This window comes from Capra hircus, chromosome 13 (genome assembly GCF_001704415.2).
Source record: "Capra hircus breed San Clemente chromosome 13, ASM170441v1, whole genome shotgun sequence".
Classification (NCBI taxonomy): Eukaryota; Metazoa; Chordata; class Mammalia; order Artiodactyla; family Bovidae; genus Capra; species Capra hircus.
In genome coordinates this window covers 72,470,261-72,483,735 of record NC_030820.1, presented here as the reverse complement: position 1 = coordinate 72,483,735, position 13,475 = coordinate 72,470,261, and the positions used below count along the sequence as shown (strand labels likewise).

General features: G+C 46.4%; 1 protein-coding gene across 1 annotated transcript in view; it reads right to left on the bottom strand.

Annotated features, from left to right (window-relative positions):
• The window catches only part of PKIG (protein kinase (cAMP-dependent, catalytic) inhibitor gamma), an 84,103-nt gene extending 83,518 nt beyond the window's left edge, over positions 1–585 (bottom strand). Inside the window, exon 1 of the mRNA XM_018057910.1 lies at positions 404–585. The gene's annotated coding sequence lies outside the window, so the exon portion shown is untranslated. The remainder of the gene's footprint in view (positions 1–403) is intronic.

Below are 13,475 nucleotides of genomic sequence, written 5' to 3'. Positions count from 1 at the left end.
TGATCGTCCCCATTCTGCAGATGGGAAAACTGATGTACAAAGAAGTTAATCCTCTCTGGCCCCCAAAGAGTCGCACAGATGCACATTTTCGGCAGTTCGGAGTTCTTTCTCGACCCCCAAATAAGACGTGCTTTAAAAAAAACTTTTGAATCAGGCTAACTGCCCCCCCCACCCCCAACATAATGAACAACCCAAAGTGACTCCCCGCCCGCGCCCGACGGAATTAAACTGCTCGAGGGGCTCCTCCCCGGCGCCAAGGATGGAGGAGGAGGGAGCCGCGGATAAAGGTCAGGCCCTGTCTCCTTTCCGGAAATCCCAGCGGCCCAGCCCCTCGCCCGCTGCGAAGAAGCGACGCCGGGAGCCGGGCGTTGGGGCCGCGATTGCCCGCCCGGCCCCTGCTCACCTGCCGTCCCGCCGGCCAGCCGAGCCCGGGCCACCGGCCCGCAGCGCCTCCCCTGGGCTGCCAGGCGCCCGCCGAGCGCAGCGGAGCCCGTTGCCTTGGCGACTGGAGCTGCCGAACTCCCGAGGCTCGCGCTACGGCGGCTCGGAGGGGACCAGGAGGCCTCGCGGCCCCTTCCGCAGCCCCCGAGCGCGCCGAGGAGGGGCAGCGGGTGGAAGTCCCAGTTCTGAGCCGCGAGGGACCCGGGTTGGCGGCTGGCAGCCTGAAACTTGGCCCGGAGGGACAGGAGAGGAAGGAAATGTTAAGGGGGAAAAGGGGACAGCCAAACCGGGAGGAGGACTTGTGCTTCGGATCCTGCCTGTGCCTCAGTTTCTCTCTCTGGCACCTGAGATGGAGACTATTCTGGGAGAGATGACGGAGCCGCAGGCGGAATCTTGCTAGACTGGGAATATTTAAAGAAGAAAACTGATGTGGGAGGGGTGGCGCATGCCTCTCTCTTTAATTTCCGAAGCAGTGGTATGACAAAGAATTCTTTTTTTTTTTCCTCCATGCCCACCACCCGTGGGTAGTGAAAACTCCGAATCCTAACTACCGGACGGCCAGCCAATTCCCCAAAGATTTTTTTTTTTTTTTTTAAACTGAAACCAAAACCAAACCAACCAACTAAACAAAACCCCTTGTTTCTTTGGGTTCATGGTGAAAATGAGTTCACCAGATTTAATTTCAGTGTGAGAAATAACGTACTGTAACCTGTGATCAGCAGTTATACTTCGTGGAATAATCCTGCAGATAATCTTGGGACATGAACATAAAGGATATTCATTGGTTCATTGTTTATAACAGTAGAAGGGCTGAGAAGAAGCTAAACATACAGGACTGATGAATTAAGTACATTATAGTACATCCATAAAATGGATTATCATAGAAAGAATTAAGGAGGACTGAAACAGACGTAGATACAGTTTAGCTATAGACCGGTCTTCAAGCTATGCATACAGCTATCAACTGAAAAGAAAAAAAAAAAGCACAACCTAAAAGTTGAGAATTTTGGCAGACAAAGTTGAAGACTTAAGTCCGGGACACACCCTCTCAGATAGCTTTGAGAAACTGCTCTGAAGAGATGAGGGAGGATCCGGGATATATTGGAGCTTTTGCAACATGGATTACTGTTAAAGAAAGCCAGACATCTCAAGTTTAAGAATTTAGCGCTTTTCTACATATGGGTCTGCCCTTTCTATGTAAGAGTCGGGGCACACTGAAATCATTCCTTTGATAAGCATGTTAACTACCTAGGTCCAGTATCCAGATTTTCTCCATCCTGAATTCCTTCAGGTGCACAGCTGGAGTGACTGCAGTGGCCAAGGGTTTTGTCTCCATCCTGAGTCCCTTCAGGGCTCACTGTCCCGGGTGGTGGTAATTGCTTAATGGCTGAACATCCTTTGTTTTCTCACATGTGTCACTTAGAAGTTGGCACTTAGCATCGGTACTTGCTGTCTACCTTTGTGGCAGTTAAGAGCCGCTGTAGTTGTTGACCTTCAGCACCTCCTGGAAGAAGTCAGAGACGGAGATCAGAAATGAGCCACTCCGTGCTCTGGGAAAAACTGGCAAAACAGGTTTCCAGATAGTTAAATAGTTTCAAAAGACGGTTTTATGAGGCCAAGTCTTGCATTTCATCATATCTAGAAAAGCACTAAAATCTTTGCTGAGGATGTCTGCTTCTCATGACTAATCTTCATGACACTAGCAGCAGCAACCTTTGGCAAAAATGTGTGCCTGATTTTATGTACTTCCCCATCATCAAAATCACATATATACTGAACTCCACCCCACGGCCCCCACGCGCCGCCCTCCCCCCCCAGCCCAGCACTTCTCAGAGCTGTCTGAAATGCTGTCTCCCAGGTTATAGTCCTCATTTTGCTCTCATGTGCGTTTCTTTTCAGTCGACACATGGCAGGCAACATTTTTCATTTCATACAGCAATAGTCTCCTAACTAGTCCTGTCTTTGCTTCTGCTGTGACCTCCAGCCCTGCCTCGGTCTCCTCTCTACCTGGGGTAGAGATGATCCTATCCCAAATGAACCAAAGGATCCTTTTAGAATGTAAACGTGATCACATCCTTCCCCTGCTCAAAAACTTTGAGTGTACTGAATAAAATCCAGAGTTACCATGGTCAAAGACAGACACACTGCCACCACCCCCCCCACCCCCCCCACCCCTCCCCACCCCCCCCACCCCCCCCACCCCCCCCACCCCTCCCCACCCCCCCCACCCCTCCCCACCCCCCCACCCCCCCCACCCCCCCACCCCCCCCACCCCTCCCCCCCACCGCCCCAGGTGAACTACATCCATGCGTACCTGTCTGATACCATCTCTCTCCATGTTCCCTCTTGCCCATGCTCCAGCCACCCTGGATTTGCGGTTTTTAAGTTAAGCAAACTTCTATCATGGGATTCCCAAGTGGTTTAGTGGTAAAGAATCTGCCTGCCAGTGCAGCAGACACAAGTTCCATCCCTGGGTCCGGAAGATCCCCTGGAGGATGAAATGACTCCAGTATTCTTGCCTGGAAAATCCCAAGGACAGAAGAGCCTGGCAGGCCATGATCCATGGGGTCGCAGAGTCAGACACAACTGAGCGAGTGCGCGTGCATGCCTACTTCTATCTTGGGGATTTGCCTCCTGCTGTTCCACATTGGAACCACCTTTCCTCCAGATATTCCCATGACTTCCACACTTCAAATATCTGCTCAAATGTCAGTCTTCAAAAAGACTTGTCCTGACTGCTTTCTTTAAAAAAGACCCACTAACTCTGTCTTGTCTTCTGGTTTATTTTTCTTCACAGCTCTTATTAGTATCTGATGTCATTTTATATAGTTATTTGTTGCCTGTTTCTTTTTGTTCCAGTGAATTTAAGGTTTTTGCCTCATCTTGAAAGAATTCAGAGACAAGCAAGGAGGTTAAGAAAGTAAAGTGAGAATTTACTTAAGCAAGAATACGCCCTCCAATACTTTGGCTACCTGAGGTGAAAAGCCAACTCATTGGAAAAGACCCTGATGCTGGGGAAGATAGAAGGCAGGAGGAGAAGGGGACAGCAGAGGATGAGATGGTTGGATGGCATCACTGACTTGATGGACATGAGTCTGAGCAAGCTCTGGGAGATAGTGATGGACAGGGAAGCCTGGTGTGCTGCAGTCCTTGGGATCACAAAGAGTCAGACATGACTTAGGGACTGAACAACGATGCCCCCAGAGGGAAGGCGGGGAGACAGGTGAGCAGCTGCTGCCCTGGATTTCTCTGGCAAGCCAGATATGAGGGGCATACAAATGAAGGGGTGGAATATTCACTGGGGAAGAAGGAGTTTGGAGGTCACAGTCCCTGATTTTCATCCCGGCTCCATCTTACCAAGCAGAGGAGGGTGTTTTGTCCTTATTCAGCTTGGATCACAAGAGTCTTGGTGGTGCATGATGGGAACTTATCTGCTCACTTAGTGAAGCTAATTTTATTGTAATGAGAGCATAATAAGCAACAGGTTACATGCTTATGCAGGAGATTCCTGCCTTTCCTTGCCTTTTTTTGTCTGCTTGCAGGATACTTATCAGCCAAAAGGTGTGGTTTCCTGTCAGTCTGGAAGCTCCTGCCTTTCTTTGTCTGCCATTAGACTTTTGCTGTTTACAGCAGAAACAGAAATGAGTGAAAGGCCTTTGGCACATATAAGCCAAAGAGGCTTGGAAGAGTTAAACAGTCTTTGGTTATTCTTTAGCTGTTACTAACCACAAACACTTGTAGCTAGACTTGTCCTTCACATATCTAATTACTCTCTGACTTCATATGAATTGTACTCTGCACCTGGCATCCTTCTCCCCCTACACTCTGTTGTAACATTGTGCATTTCAAAAAGGTCAGGGGACGACAACTTTAGGAACAATAGACCTGGTTGCTGAGTTGCCTGGTGCCAGCTGTAGCCATTCTGAAACTTCATAAGAGGAAAAAAAAAAAAAAAAGGCAAGACCTTCATGAGGGTATAAAACCTCTCCCTATTCCCAAGAGAACAGGGCATAGTTCTTGAGGTACTAGCCTAGTGTGTATTCCTTTTGCCTGGCAAAAATAATAAAGCTACTCTTTTCTATTGTCTCCAAATTCTATCTCCGTATTTCTATTTGGCATCAGTGGACAGGGAGCCAAGATTTTGGCCACATTGTCCTGCCTCTTGGCCTCTCCCCCCTATTCTTCTGCTCATACCTAGCTACCTACCTGCTCTAACATTTCAGTACAGTGCGTACGGTGCATGCGTGCTAAGTCGCTTCAGTTGTATCCAACTCTGTGCGACCTCATGAACTGTAGCTCGCCAGGCTCCTCTGTCCATGGGACTCTCCAGGCAAGAATACGGGAGTGGGTTGCCATGTCCTCCTCCAAGGGATCTTACTAACCTAGGGATCGAACCCACGTCTCTTACATCTAACCTGCGTTGGCAGGCGGGTTCCTTACTGCTAGGACCACCTGGGAAGTGTCAACCACGGATTGGCACTTGCCGTGGGTGCTTGCCATCAGTCTCTACAAGGGTTAAGTCATGTGCCACTGCAGCTGCTGACCTCCAACACCCCCTGAAGAAGTTCAGGGTGGAGAGCAGAAATGAGGGACCTTGTGCTCTGGGAAACTGGCAGGACAAGTCTTCAGATAGTTAGATATTCTCAGGAGCTGATTTTATGAACCCAATTCTTACATTTCCTCAATCTAGAGAAGCACTAAGATCCTTCATGGTGGCTATTGCTTCTCGTGACTAGCACAAACTTTGAGACCAGCAGAGAGTTTCTACAAAAAAATCTGTGCTTGATTGCATGTTCAGTTCAGTTCAGTTCAGTTCAGTCATTCAGTCGCGTCCGACTCTTTGCGACCCCATGAATTGCAGCACACCAGGCCTCCCTGTCCATCACCAACTCCTGGAGTTCGCTCAGACTCACGTCCATAGAGTCAGTGATGCCATCCAGCCATCTCATCCTCTGTTGCCCCCTTCTCCTCCTGCTCCCAATCCCTCCCAGCATCAGGGTCTTTTCCAATGAGTTAACTCTTCGCATGAGGTAGCCAAAGTACTGGAGTTTCAGCTTTAGCGTCATTCCTTCCAAAGAAATCCCAGGGCTGATCTCCTTCAGAATGGATTGGTTGGATCTCCTTGCAGTCCAAGGGACTCTCAAGAGTCTTCTCCAACACCACAGTTCAAAAGCATCAATTCTTCGGCACTCAGCCTTCTTCACAGTCCAACTCTCACATCCATACATGGGCACTGGAAAAACCATAGCCTTGACTAGACAGACCTTAGTCGGCAAAGTAATATCTCTGCTTTTGAATATGCTATCTAGGTTAGTCATAACTTTTCTTCCAAGGAGTAAGCGTCTTTTAATTTCATGGCTGCAATCACCATCTGCAGTGATTTTGGAGCCCAAAAAAATAAAGTCTGACAGTATTTCCACTGTTTCCCCATCTATTTCCCATGCAGTGATGGGACCAGATGCCATGATCTTCATTTTCTGAATGTTGAGCTTTAAGCCAACTTTTTCACTCTCCTCTTTCACTTTCATCAAGAGGCTTTTTAGTTCCTCTTCACTTTCTGCCTTAATGGTGGTGTCATCTGCATATCTGAGGTTATTGATATTTCTCCCAGCAATCTTGATTCCAGGTTGTGTTTCTTCCAGTCCAGCGTTTCTCATGATGTACTCTGCATAGAAGTTAAATAAGCAGGGTGACAATATACAGCCTTGACGTACTCCTTTTCCTATTTGGAACAAGTCTGTTGTTCCATGTCCAGTTCTAACTGTTGCTTCCTGACCTGCATATAGATTTCTCAAGAGGCAGGTCAGGTGGTGTGGTATTCCCATCTCTTTCAGAATTTTCCACAGTTTATTGTGATCCACACAGTCAAAGGTTTTGGCATAGTACTGCCCCCTTTACCAAAATCACATATGCTGTCCTTCCCCCCTGCCTCCTCAGAGCAGTCTCTCAGAGCTCTCTGAGGTGCTGTCTCCCAGGCTGCAATCCTTGCTTTGCCCCCAGTAAAACTTGCCACTCTCATGTTGTGCGTATTTTTCAGTCGACAACAGCGTAAACTCTTCTAAGAGCATTTTGTTTGCTTCCTGCTCTTCTCTCATTACTGGGAACAGTGCCTAGCACATAGTAAGAGCTTGGTAAATATTTCTTAAATGAATTAATAAGTTATGTGAAATAAGCAATGTTGCAACACCACGTGGTTGGACTGCTACTATGGGTAAAAAAGGGAGAGGGAGATAATTCATATAGAGCTGGCGTGGGCATACACGAACTCTGGAAACAGATTTGGGAGACGGAGGAAGTAAGCTCATACATTTTTATTGTGTGCACTGTATGTTCTCGAGAAATAAAATATTGCCTGTCAGGTCAGTAAACAAAGGATCTAGCCACTAGATTTCAGGCAGTGAGCCCTGAGGGAACTCAGGAGGAAACAGACTGCCAGCCATCTAGCAGTCATCTTGAGGAATCCCAGGATGAGAAAACGCAGGATAAATACAGATAGCTGAAGTGCTGCAGATGGTGACTGCAGCCATGAAATTAAAAGACGCTGATGATTGCAGCCATGAAATTAAAAGATGCTTACTCCTTGGAAGAAAAGTTATGACCAACCTAGATAGTATATTCAAAAGCCGACACATTACTTTGCCGACTAAGGTCTGTCTAGTCAAGGCTATGGTTTTTCCAGTGGTCATGTATGGATGTGAGAGTTGGACTGTGAAGAAAGCTGAGCACCGAAGAATTGATGCTTTTGAACTGTGATGTTGGAGAAGACTGTTGAGAGTCCCTTGGACTGCAAGGAGATCCAACCAGTCCATTCTGAAGGAGATCAGCCCTGGGATTTCTTGGAAGGAATGACGCTAAAGCTGAAACTTCAGTACTTTGGCCACCTCATGCAAAGAGTTAACTCATTGGAAAAGACTCTGATGCTGGGAAGGATTGGGGGCAGGAGGAGAAGGCTGGATGGCATCACTGACTCTATGGACGTGAGTCTGAGTGAACTCCAGGAATTGGTGATGGACAGGGAGGCCTGGCGTGCTGCTATTCATGGGGTCGCAAAGAGTAGACACGACTGAACTGAACTGAACTACTCTTTGGAAGGAAAGTTATGACCAACCTAGATAGCATATTCAAAAGCAGAGATATTACTTTGCCAACCAAGGTCTATCTAGTCAAGGGTATGGTTTTTCCAGTGATCATGTATGGATGTGAGAGTTGGACTGTGAAGAAAGCTGAGCGTCGAAGAATTGATGCTTTTGAACTGTGGTGTTGGAGAAGACTCTTGAGAGTCCCTTGGACTGCAAGGAGATCCAACCAGACCATCCTAAAGGAGACCAGTCCTGGGTGTTCATTAGAATGACTGATGCTGAAGCTGAAACTCCAGCACTTTGGCCACCTCATGTGAAGAGCTGACTCATTGGAAAAGACCCTGATGCTGTGAGGGATTGGGAGCAGGAGGAGAAGGGGACAACAGAGGATGAGATGGCTGGATGGCATCACCGACTCGATGGACATGAGTTTGGGTGAACTCCAGGAGTTGGTGATGGACAGGGAGGCCTGGCGTGCTGCCCTTCATGGGGTCGCAAAGAGTTGGACACGACTGAGCAACTGAACTGAACTGAAATGAACTGAAGTGATTATCAAAGGAATGATTTCAGTTGCGCCTAGACTCTTGCACCTTTCCATACATAGGAAAGCGCTAAATTCCTTAACTTGAGATACCTAGTTTTCTTTGACAAACAGTAACCTTTTGTTCTACCTAGCAGTTGTCGCAAAACCTCTAAACATCCTGGCTTCTCCCCTTGTTCTTTACAACAGTTTTCTCAGCATTTATCTGAGATGCTGCGTCCCGGGCTTGGGCTTGAAGTTCCAAGAATGTCCGCTAAATAAAACAACTCTCAGCTTTTACGTTGTGCTTGTTTTTTTCAGTCGACGTTCTTTTATGCGGTATTTTTAAAAATCAAATACATGGGCTGCCTTTTCAAACAATATATAGGAATATAAGTGATGAGATCATTCCACCCCCAAATATGCCACTTTGGCATAAGGATTATCTCCAGCTGAACACAACTGAGAAGTAGGTGCAGAAAAGCTCTCTGCCGTCCCCTATAAATTTCCCTTTGTTCTTAACATCTTTGTCTCTTTTGCTGCCCTGTATGTAGGATCATCGTTACCGTCTTTCTAATTAAAATAAATTAATGTTTAAAAAATTTCCCTTCGTGGAGCTGTCCCTAAATCTCCTCTCTACCAGGAAGAGCAAAAGTTAATCACAGGAGAGACAACTCTAGATAAACTCTTATCAGTGAGAGGAACAAACAAAACAAAGCTGACTGAAACAATCCTTATCTTCCTTTAGTTTCAGCTGCATATTTACTTTCCCATAGGTTGCCACTTTTTAAAAGCCATAAACCCTTATCGTTTGTCTAATCACTTCTCTACAAATTTAAAATGTAAGGCTCCACAGGCTTCACCGGCCCAATCACAGAACCTCAAAGGGGAGGGGGAAATTTTTCCTCTGCTTTGCATAACGGTGAGCCCCCCACCCCAGAAGAGATGTTGCTGAAGGATTCTAACAGGAAGGGGGAAAGTGGACTAAGATCTCAAAGATCCCTTGATCTCAGAGAGGCTGTGGTGAGGGGTGGCTTGAAGCCAGATCTAAGTTCCCTGCCCAGGAATTGAATCTCCTTTGCCTGGAAGAAAAGCAAGAATCCTAACCACTAGACCATCAGGGGTGAGAGGCTAGAAGCAAAATTACCCTGGCCCTTGTGCCCATTGAAAAATGCCATTTCTCAAGAAGGCAGAAACTGTAAAAACAATTACCAAGTTTATCATTAATAATACAGTACAAGCAGGAGAGCACATAGGCAGAGAAAGTTTGTTAACAGAAGCGAGGCACCCCTGAAGAGAAAGGTGTGGGCGTGCCCCCTAGTAAGGAAGAGCAGGAAAGAGGGGGTTGGTGTTGTTCAGTTGCCTAGTCGTGTCCCACTCTTCCAGACCCCACGGACTGCGGCACGCCAGGCTTCCCTGTCCCTCACCAGCTCCCAGAGTTTGCCCAAGTTCATGTCCATTACACTGGTGATGCCATGCAGCCATCTCATCCTCTGTTGCCCTCTTCTTCTGCCATCAATCTTTCCCAGCATCGGGGTCTTTCCCTAGTAAGGAGGAGCAGTAAAGAGGGGGTTAATTTCACTCAAATAGGGCAGTTCTTCCGGTTCTTTGTTTACCTTTGGCCAATTATCTGGCTTCTTTTTTCGCACCTGACCTGTCCTAGGACCCTCACTAACATGCGTATGCAACTTTTTTCCCAAGATGGATTCCAGAGAAGGGGCTTTGGCATCGAGTAAGCCCTGGGAGTTGGTGATGGACAGGAAAGCCTGGTGTGCTGCAGTCCATGGGGTCCCAAAGAGTCAGACGTGACTGACCGACTGAACTGAACTATGGGGTGGTGCCTCCTCTTTTTTGACCCCCAAGGAGTCTTTCTGCGCATGTGCAGCATCTCCCTTGCCCCCAGGAGGGGACATATGTGACCTTTTTATCTTTTTCTCAAACAGGGTTTAACCCCTTTTTGTCCTACCATAACTGTTATCCTCAAATGTCCACAGGAAACAAAGCCTGGTCATTTATCCTGTTTCTGTTTCTATTTCTATTTTGAAGTGCAAGTAGGAGGCTTATTATAAATGCCTAACCTGGAGCCCACCTACTTCCTGTCTCAGGAAATGCAAACAGGAGGCTAGTTTGTCTGGCCTAAAGCCCATCTATCTCCTGCCTCACCCTCTCCCCCACCTTTGCCACCTAGATGAAGCACATTTAAATCTGTTTAGGGTCAGAAACTAAGGTCTGTTTAGTCAAGGCTATGGTTTTTCCTGTGGTCATGTATGGATGTGAGAGCTGGACTGTGAAGAAGGCTGAGCACCGAAGAATTGATGCTTTTGAACTGTGGTGTTGGAGAAGACTCTTGAGAGTCCCTTGGACTGCAAGGAGATCCAACCAGTCCATTCTGAAGGAGATCAGCCCTGGGATTTCTTTGGAAAGAATGATGTTAAAGCTGAAACTCCAGTACTTTGGCCACCTCATATGAAGAGTTGACTCATTGGAAAAGACTCTGATGCTGGAGGGATTGAGGGCAGTAGGAGAAGGGGACGACAGAGGATGAGATGGCTGGATGGCATCACTGACTCGATGGACGTGAGTCTGAGTGAACTCCAAGAGTTGGTGATGGACAGGGAGGCCTGGTGTGCTGCGATTCATAGGGTTGCAAAGAGTCAGACACGACTGAGCAACTGAACTGAACTGAACTGAGGGTCAGAAACATGGAGAGATGGGTAGGGTCCCACATGGGAGGACTAATGCTTGCAGGTCAGAAAGTGAAAAAAGCTTCAGTGGCTGGCTAGACCCAATGTTCCTCACTGACCATAAACAAGTGCTCACAGAATATAAGCAAATATCAGACAAGGTCACTCTGTATTTGGAGCAAGACATAGACAAGGAAGGCTACTTTGGAACCACAAACATGACTCAACATTCTCCTCTAACAGGAGTGGTCCTGCTTCGTTTTCAAAGGCAACACTAGCCTGGCTTGAATTCTCCTTCCTTCTGGATAAAATTTATTAAGATACCTAGTTTCTGAATTGTCCTTGCTTCTTGGTGGTGGTTTAGGTGGTTTAGTCACTAAGTCATGCCGGACTCTTGGGACCTCATGGGCTGGAGCCCACCAGGCTCCTCTGTCCATGGGATTTTCCAGGCAAGAATACTGGAGTGGGTTGCCATTTCCTTCTCCAGGGGATCTTCTGACCTAGGAATTGAACCCAGGTATCCTGCATTGAAGGTGGACTCCTGCACTGCAGGCAGATTTTTTACCGACTGAGCTACCGAGGTAAGCCCTTGCTTCTTAATTGTGTCCAATTCAAAAATGTTCTTCACTTCCTTAATCCCCTCGTTAGCAGAAACCAGCACAAACCCAAATTCTACATTAAGCTCTTCTCAACTCCCTCTTACTAAGATACCTTGTGGCTTCTCTTAATGCATTGTCCCTTCAAACAAGAATTCTCTATGCAAGAATCCTGGAGTGGGTTGCCATTCCTTTCTCCAGGGGATCTTCCCAACCCAAGGATCGAACCCTGGTCTCCTGCATGGCAAGCTGATTGTTTCCCATCTGAGCCACCAGGGAAGCCCTGAAACAAGCTAAGTAACTCTACTCTCTTTTGACTGTGGGCATGTTCCTGGTAGAATCTGATCATGGGCTTTATCACAGTTTTAGTTTTTTCCTGCCCAGTCCAATGATGCCCAGACAGAGAGAAGCAAGGATTTTAAGGGCTACCTGGAAGGTTCCATGTTCCTGAAACAACCTGACTTGGGAAGGTAGTTTGCAGTGCAGAAAGAGAAAGAGGCTGAGGCAGGAATTAGGAAAGCTTGAGTAATTCTTCCTCAGCCATCAACCCTTTCTGTGACTTTAGGCAAATCATTTCACTTTCTTTTTCCATTTTTTGTACACGAAAAGATTAGAATCTACATCTAAGACTTCTTCCACCCTGAGTATTTTAGGATCCAAGCCCTACAGGTTCTCATACTCCCAGGTAAAAGTTCCCCTGCTCTAGTTATTTGTATAACACTGTCATCATTATTGTCATATCTACATACCACTGATTCTGTTCGGTTTGGAAGTTATTTTTTCTAATTTTTTTCTTTAAATGCACTCAACTTATACTTCAATTTACAAAGAAAAATTTACACCATTACTTGCAGGGAAATCAAGTATTGCTTGGTAGAAGTGGAAGCATTTCTACAAATACATACATACACACACCCTAAAACAATGTGATGTAACTGTAGATGTGATTTACTTTTTTGTGTGTGTGTGATTTACATTTTGATGAGATTTGAAAAAGGAAGCCTTCACCATGTTAAAAAAAAGGGAGATACGCAAATGTCAGAAAAATGTTAAATACAGCCTAGTCACCAACATACTTTCTCTTTAGTTTGAAACAAGACTTTCTCACTCTGCCTTTCAGTTTAGTTCAGTCGCTCAGTTGTGTCCGGTGACCCCATGGACTGTAGCACATCAGGCCTCCCTGTCCATCACCAACTCCTGGAGTTTACTCGAACTCATGTCCATTGAGTCGGTGATACCGTCTAACCATCTCATCCTCTGTTGTCCCCTTCTCCTCCTGCCCTCAATCCTTCCCAGCATCAGGGTCTATCCAATGAGTCAGTTCTTCGCATCAGGTGGCTAAAGTATGGCAGTTTCAGCTTCAGCATCAGTCCTTCCCATGAATATTCAGGACTGATTTTCTTTAGGATGGGCTGGTTGGATCTCCTTGCAGTCCAAGGGACTCTCAAGAGTCTTCTCCAACACACAGTTCAAAAAAAGCATCAGTTCTTCGGCGTTCAGCCTTCTTTATGGTCCAACTCTCACATCTATACATGACTAGTGGAAAAACCATAACTTTGACTAGACAGACCTTTGTTGGCAAAGTAATGTCTCTGCTTTTAAATATGCTGTCTAGGTTGGTCATAACTTCTTCCTTCTTCTCTTTTGCCTTTCAGTGTAACTTAATGTCCTGTTTGGGGCTTCCTTGGTGGCTCAGATGGTAAAGAATCTGCCTGCAATGCTGGATACCCGGGTTCCATGCCTAGTCAGGGAAGATATTTACATATAAGTGGATCCTTAGATCCTTTCATTCACCCCAAGTGATTTATAAATGCCACATTTTAGAAAACAGTGCACATCTTTTCTGCTTAATTCGGGATTATCCTTCCCTTCTTAGACTAAAGATAAATTCCTCAGGTTAGCTATAAAGTCCTTCCAGGACTGCTCCCTAATTACCTCCTCCTTACATAGTAAGCGTTAAATAAACTTTTATTGAAAGAATATGCCCTCATACTACTTTTTCATAGTAGTCACAACATGTCATAGTGTATTTCTGTGTCTTCTTAACTTGGTCATACATTCTTGGGCACTTTTGTTCCCCAGATCTTGACAGAGCCCGCTGCGAGGGAATACACAGGAGGCGAAGGAACGTAACCAGCTTCTCTTCTGCACGGGC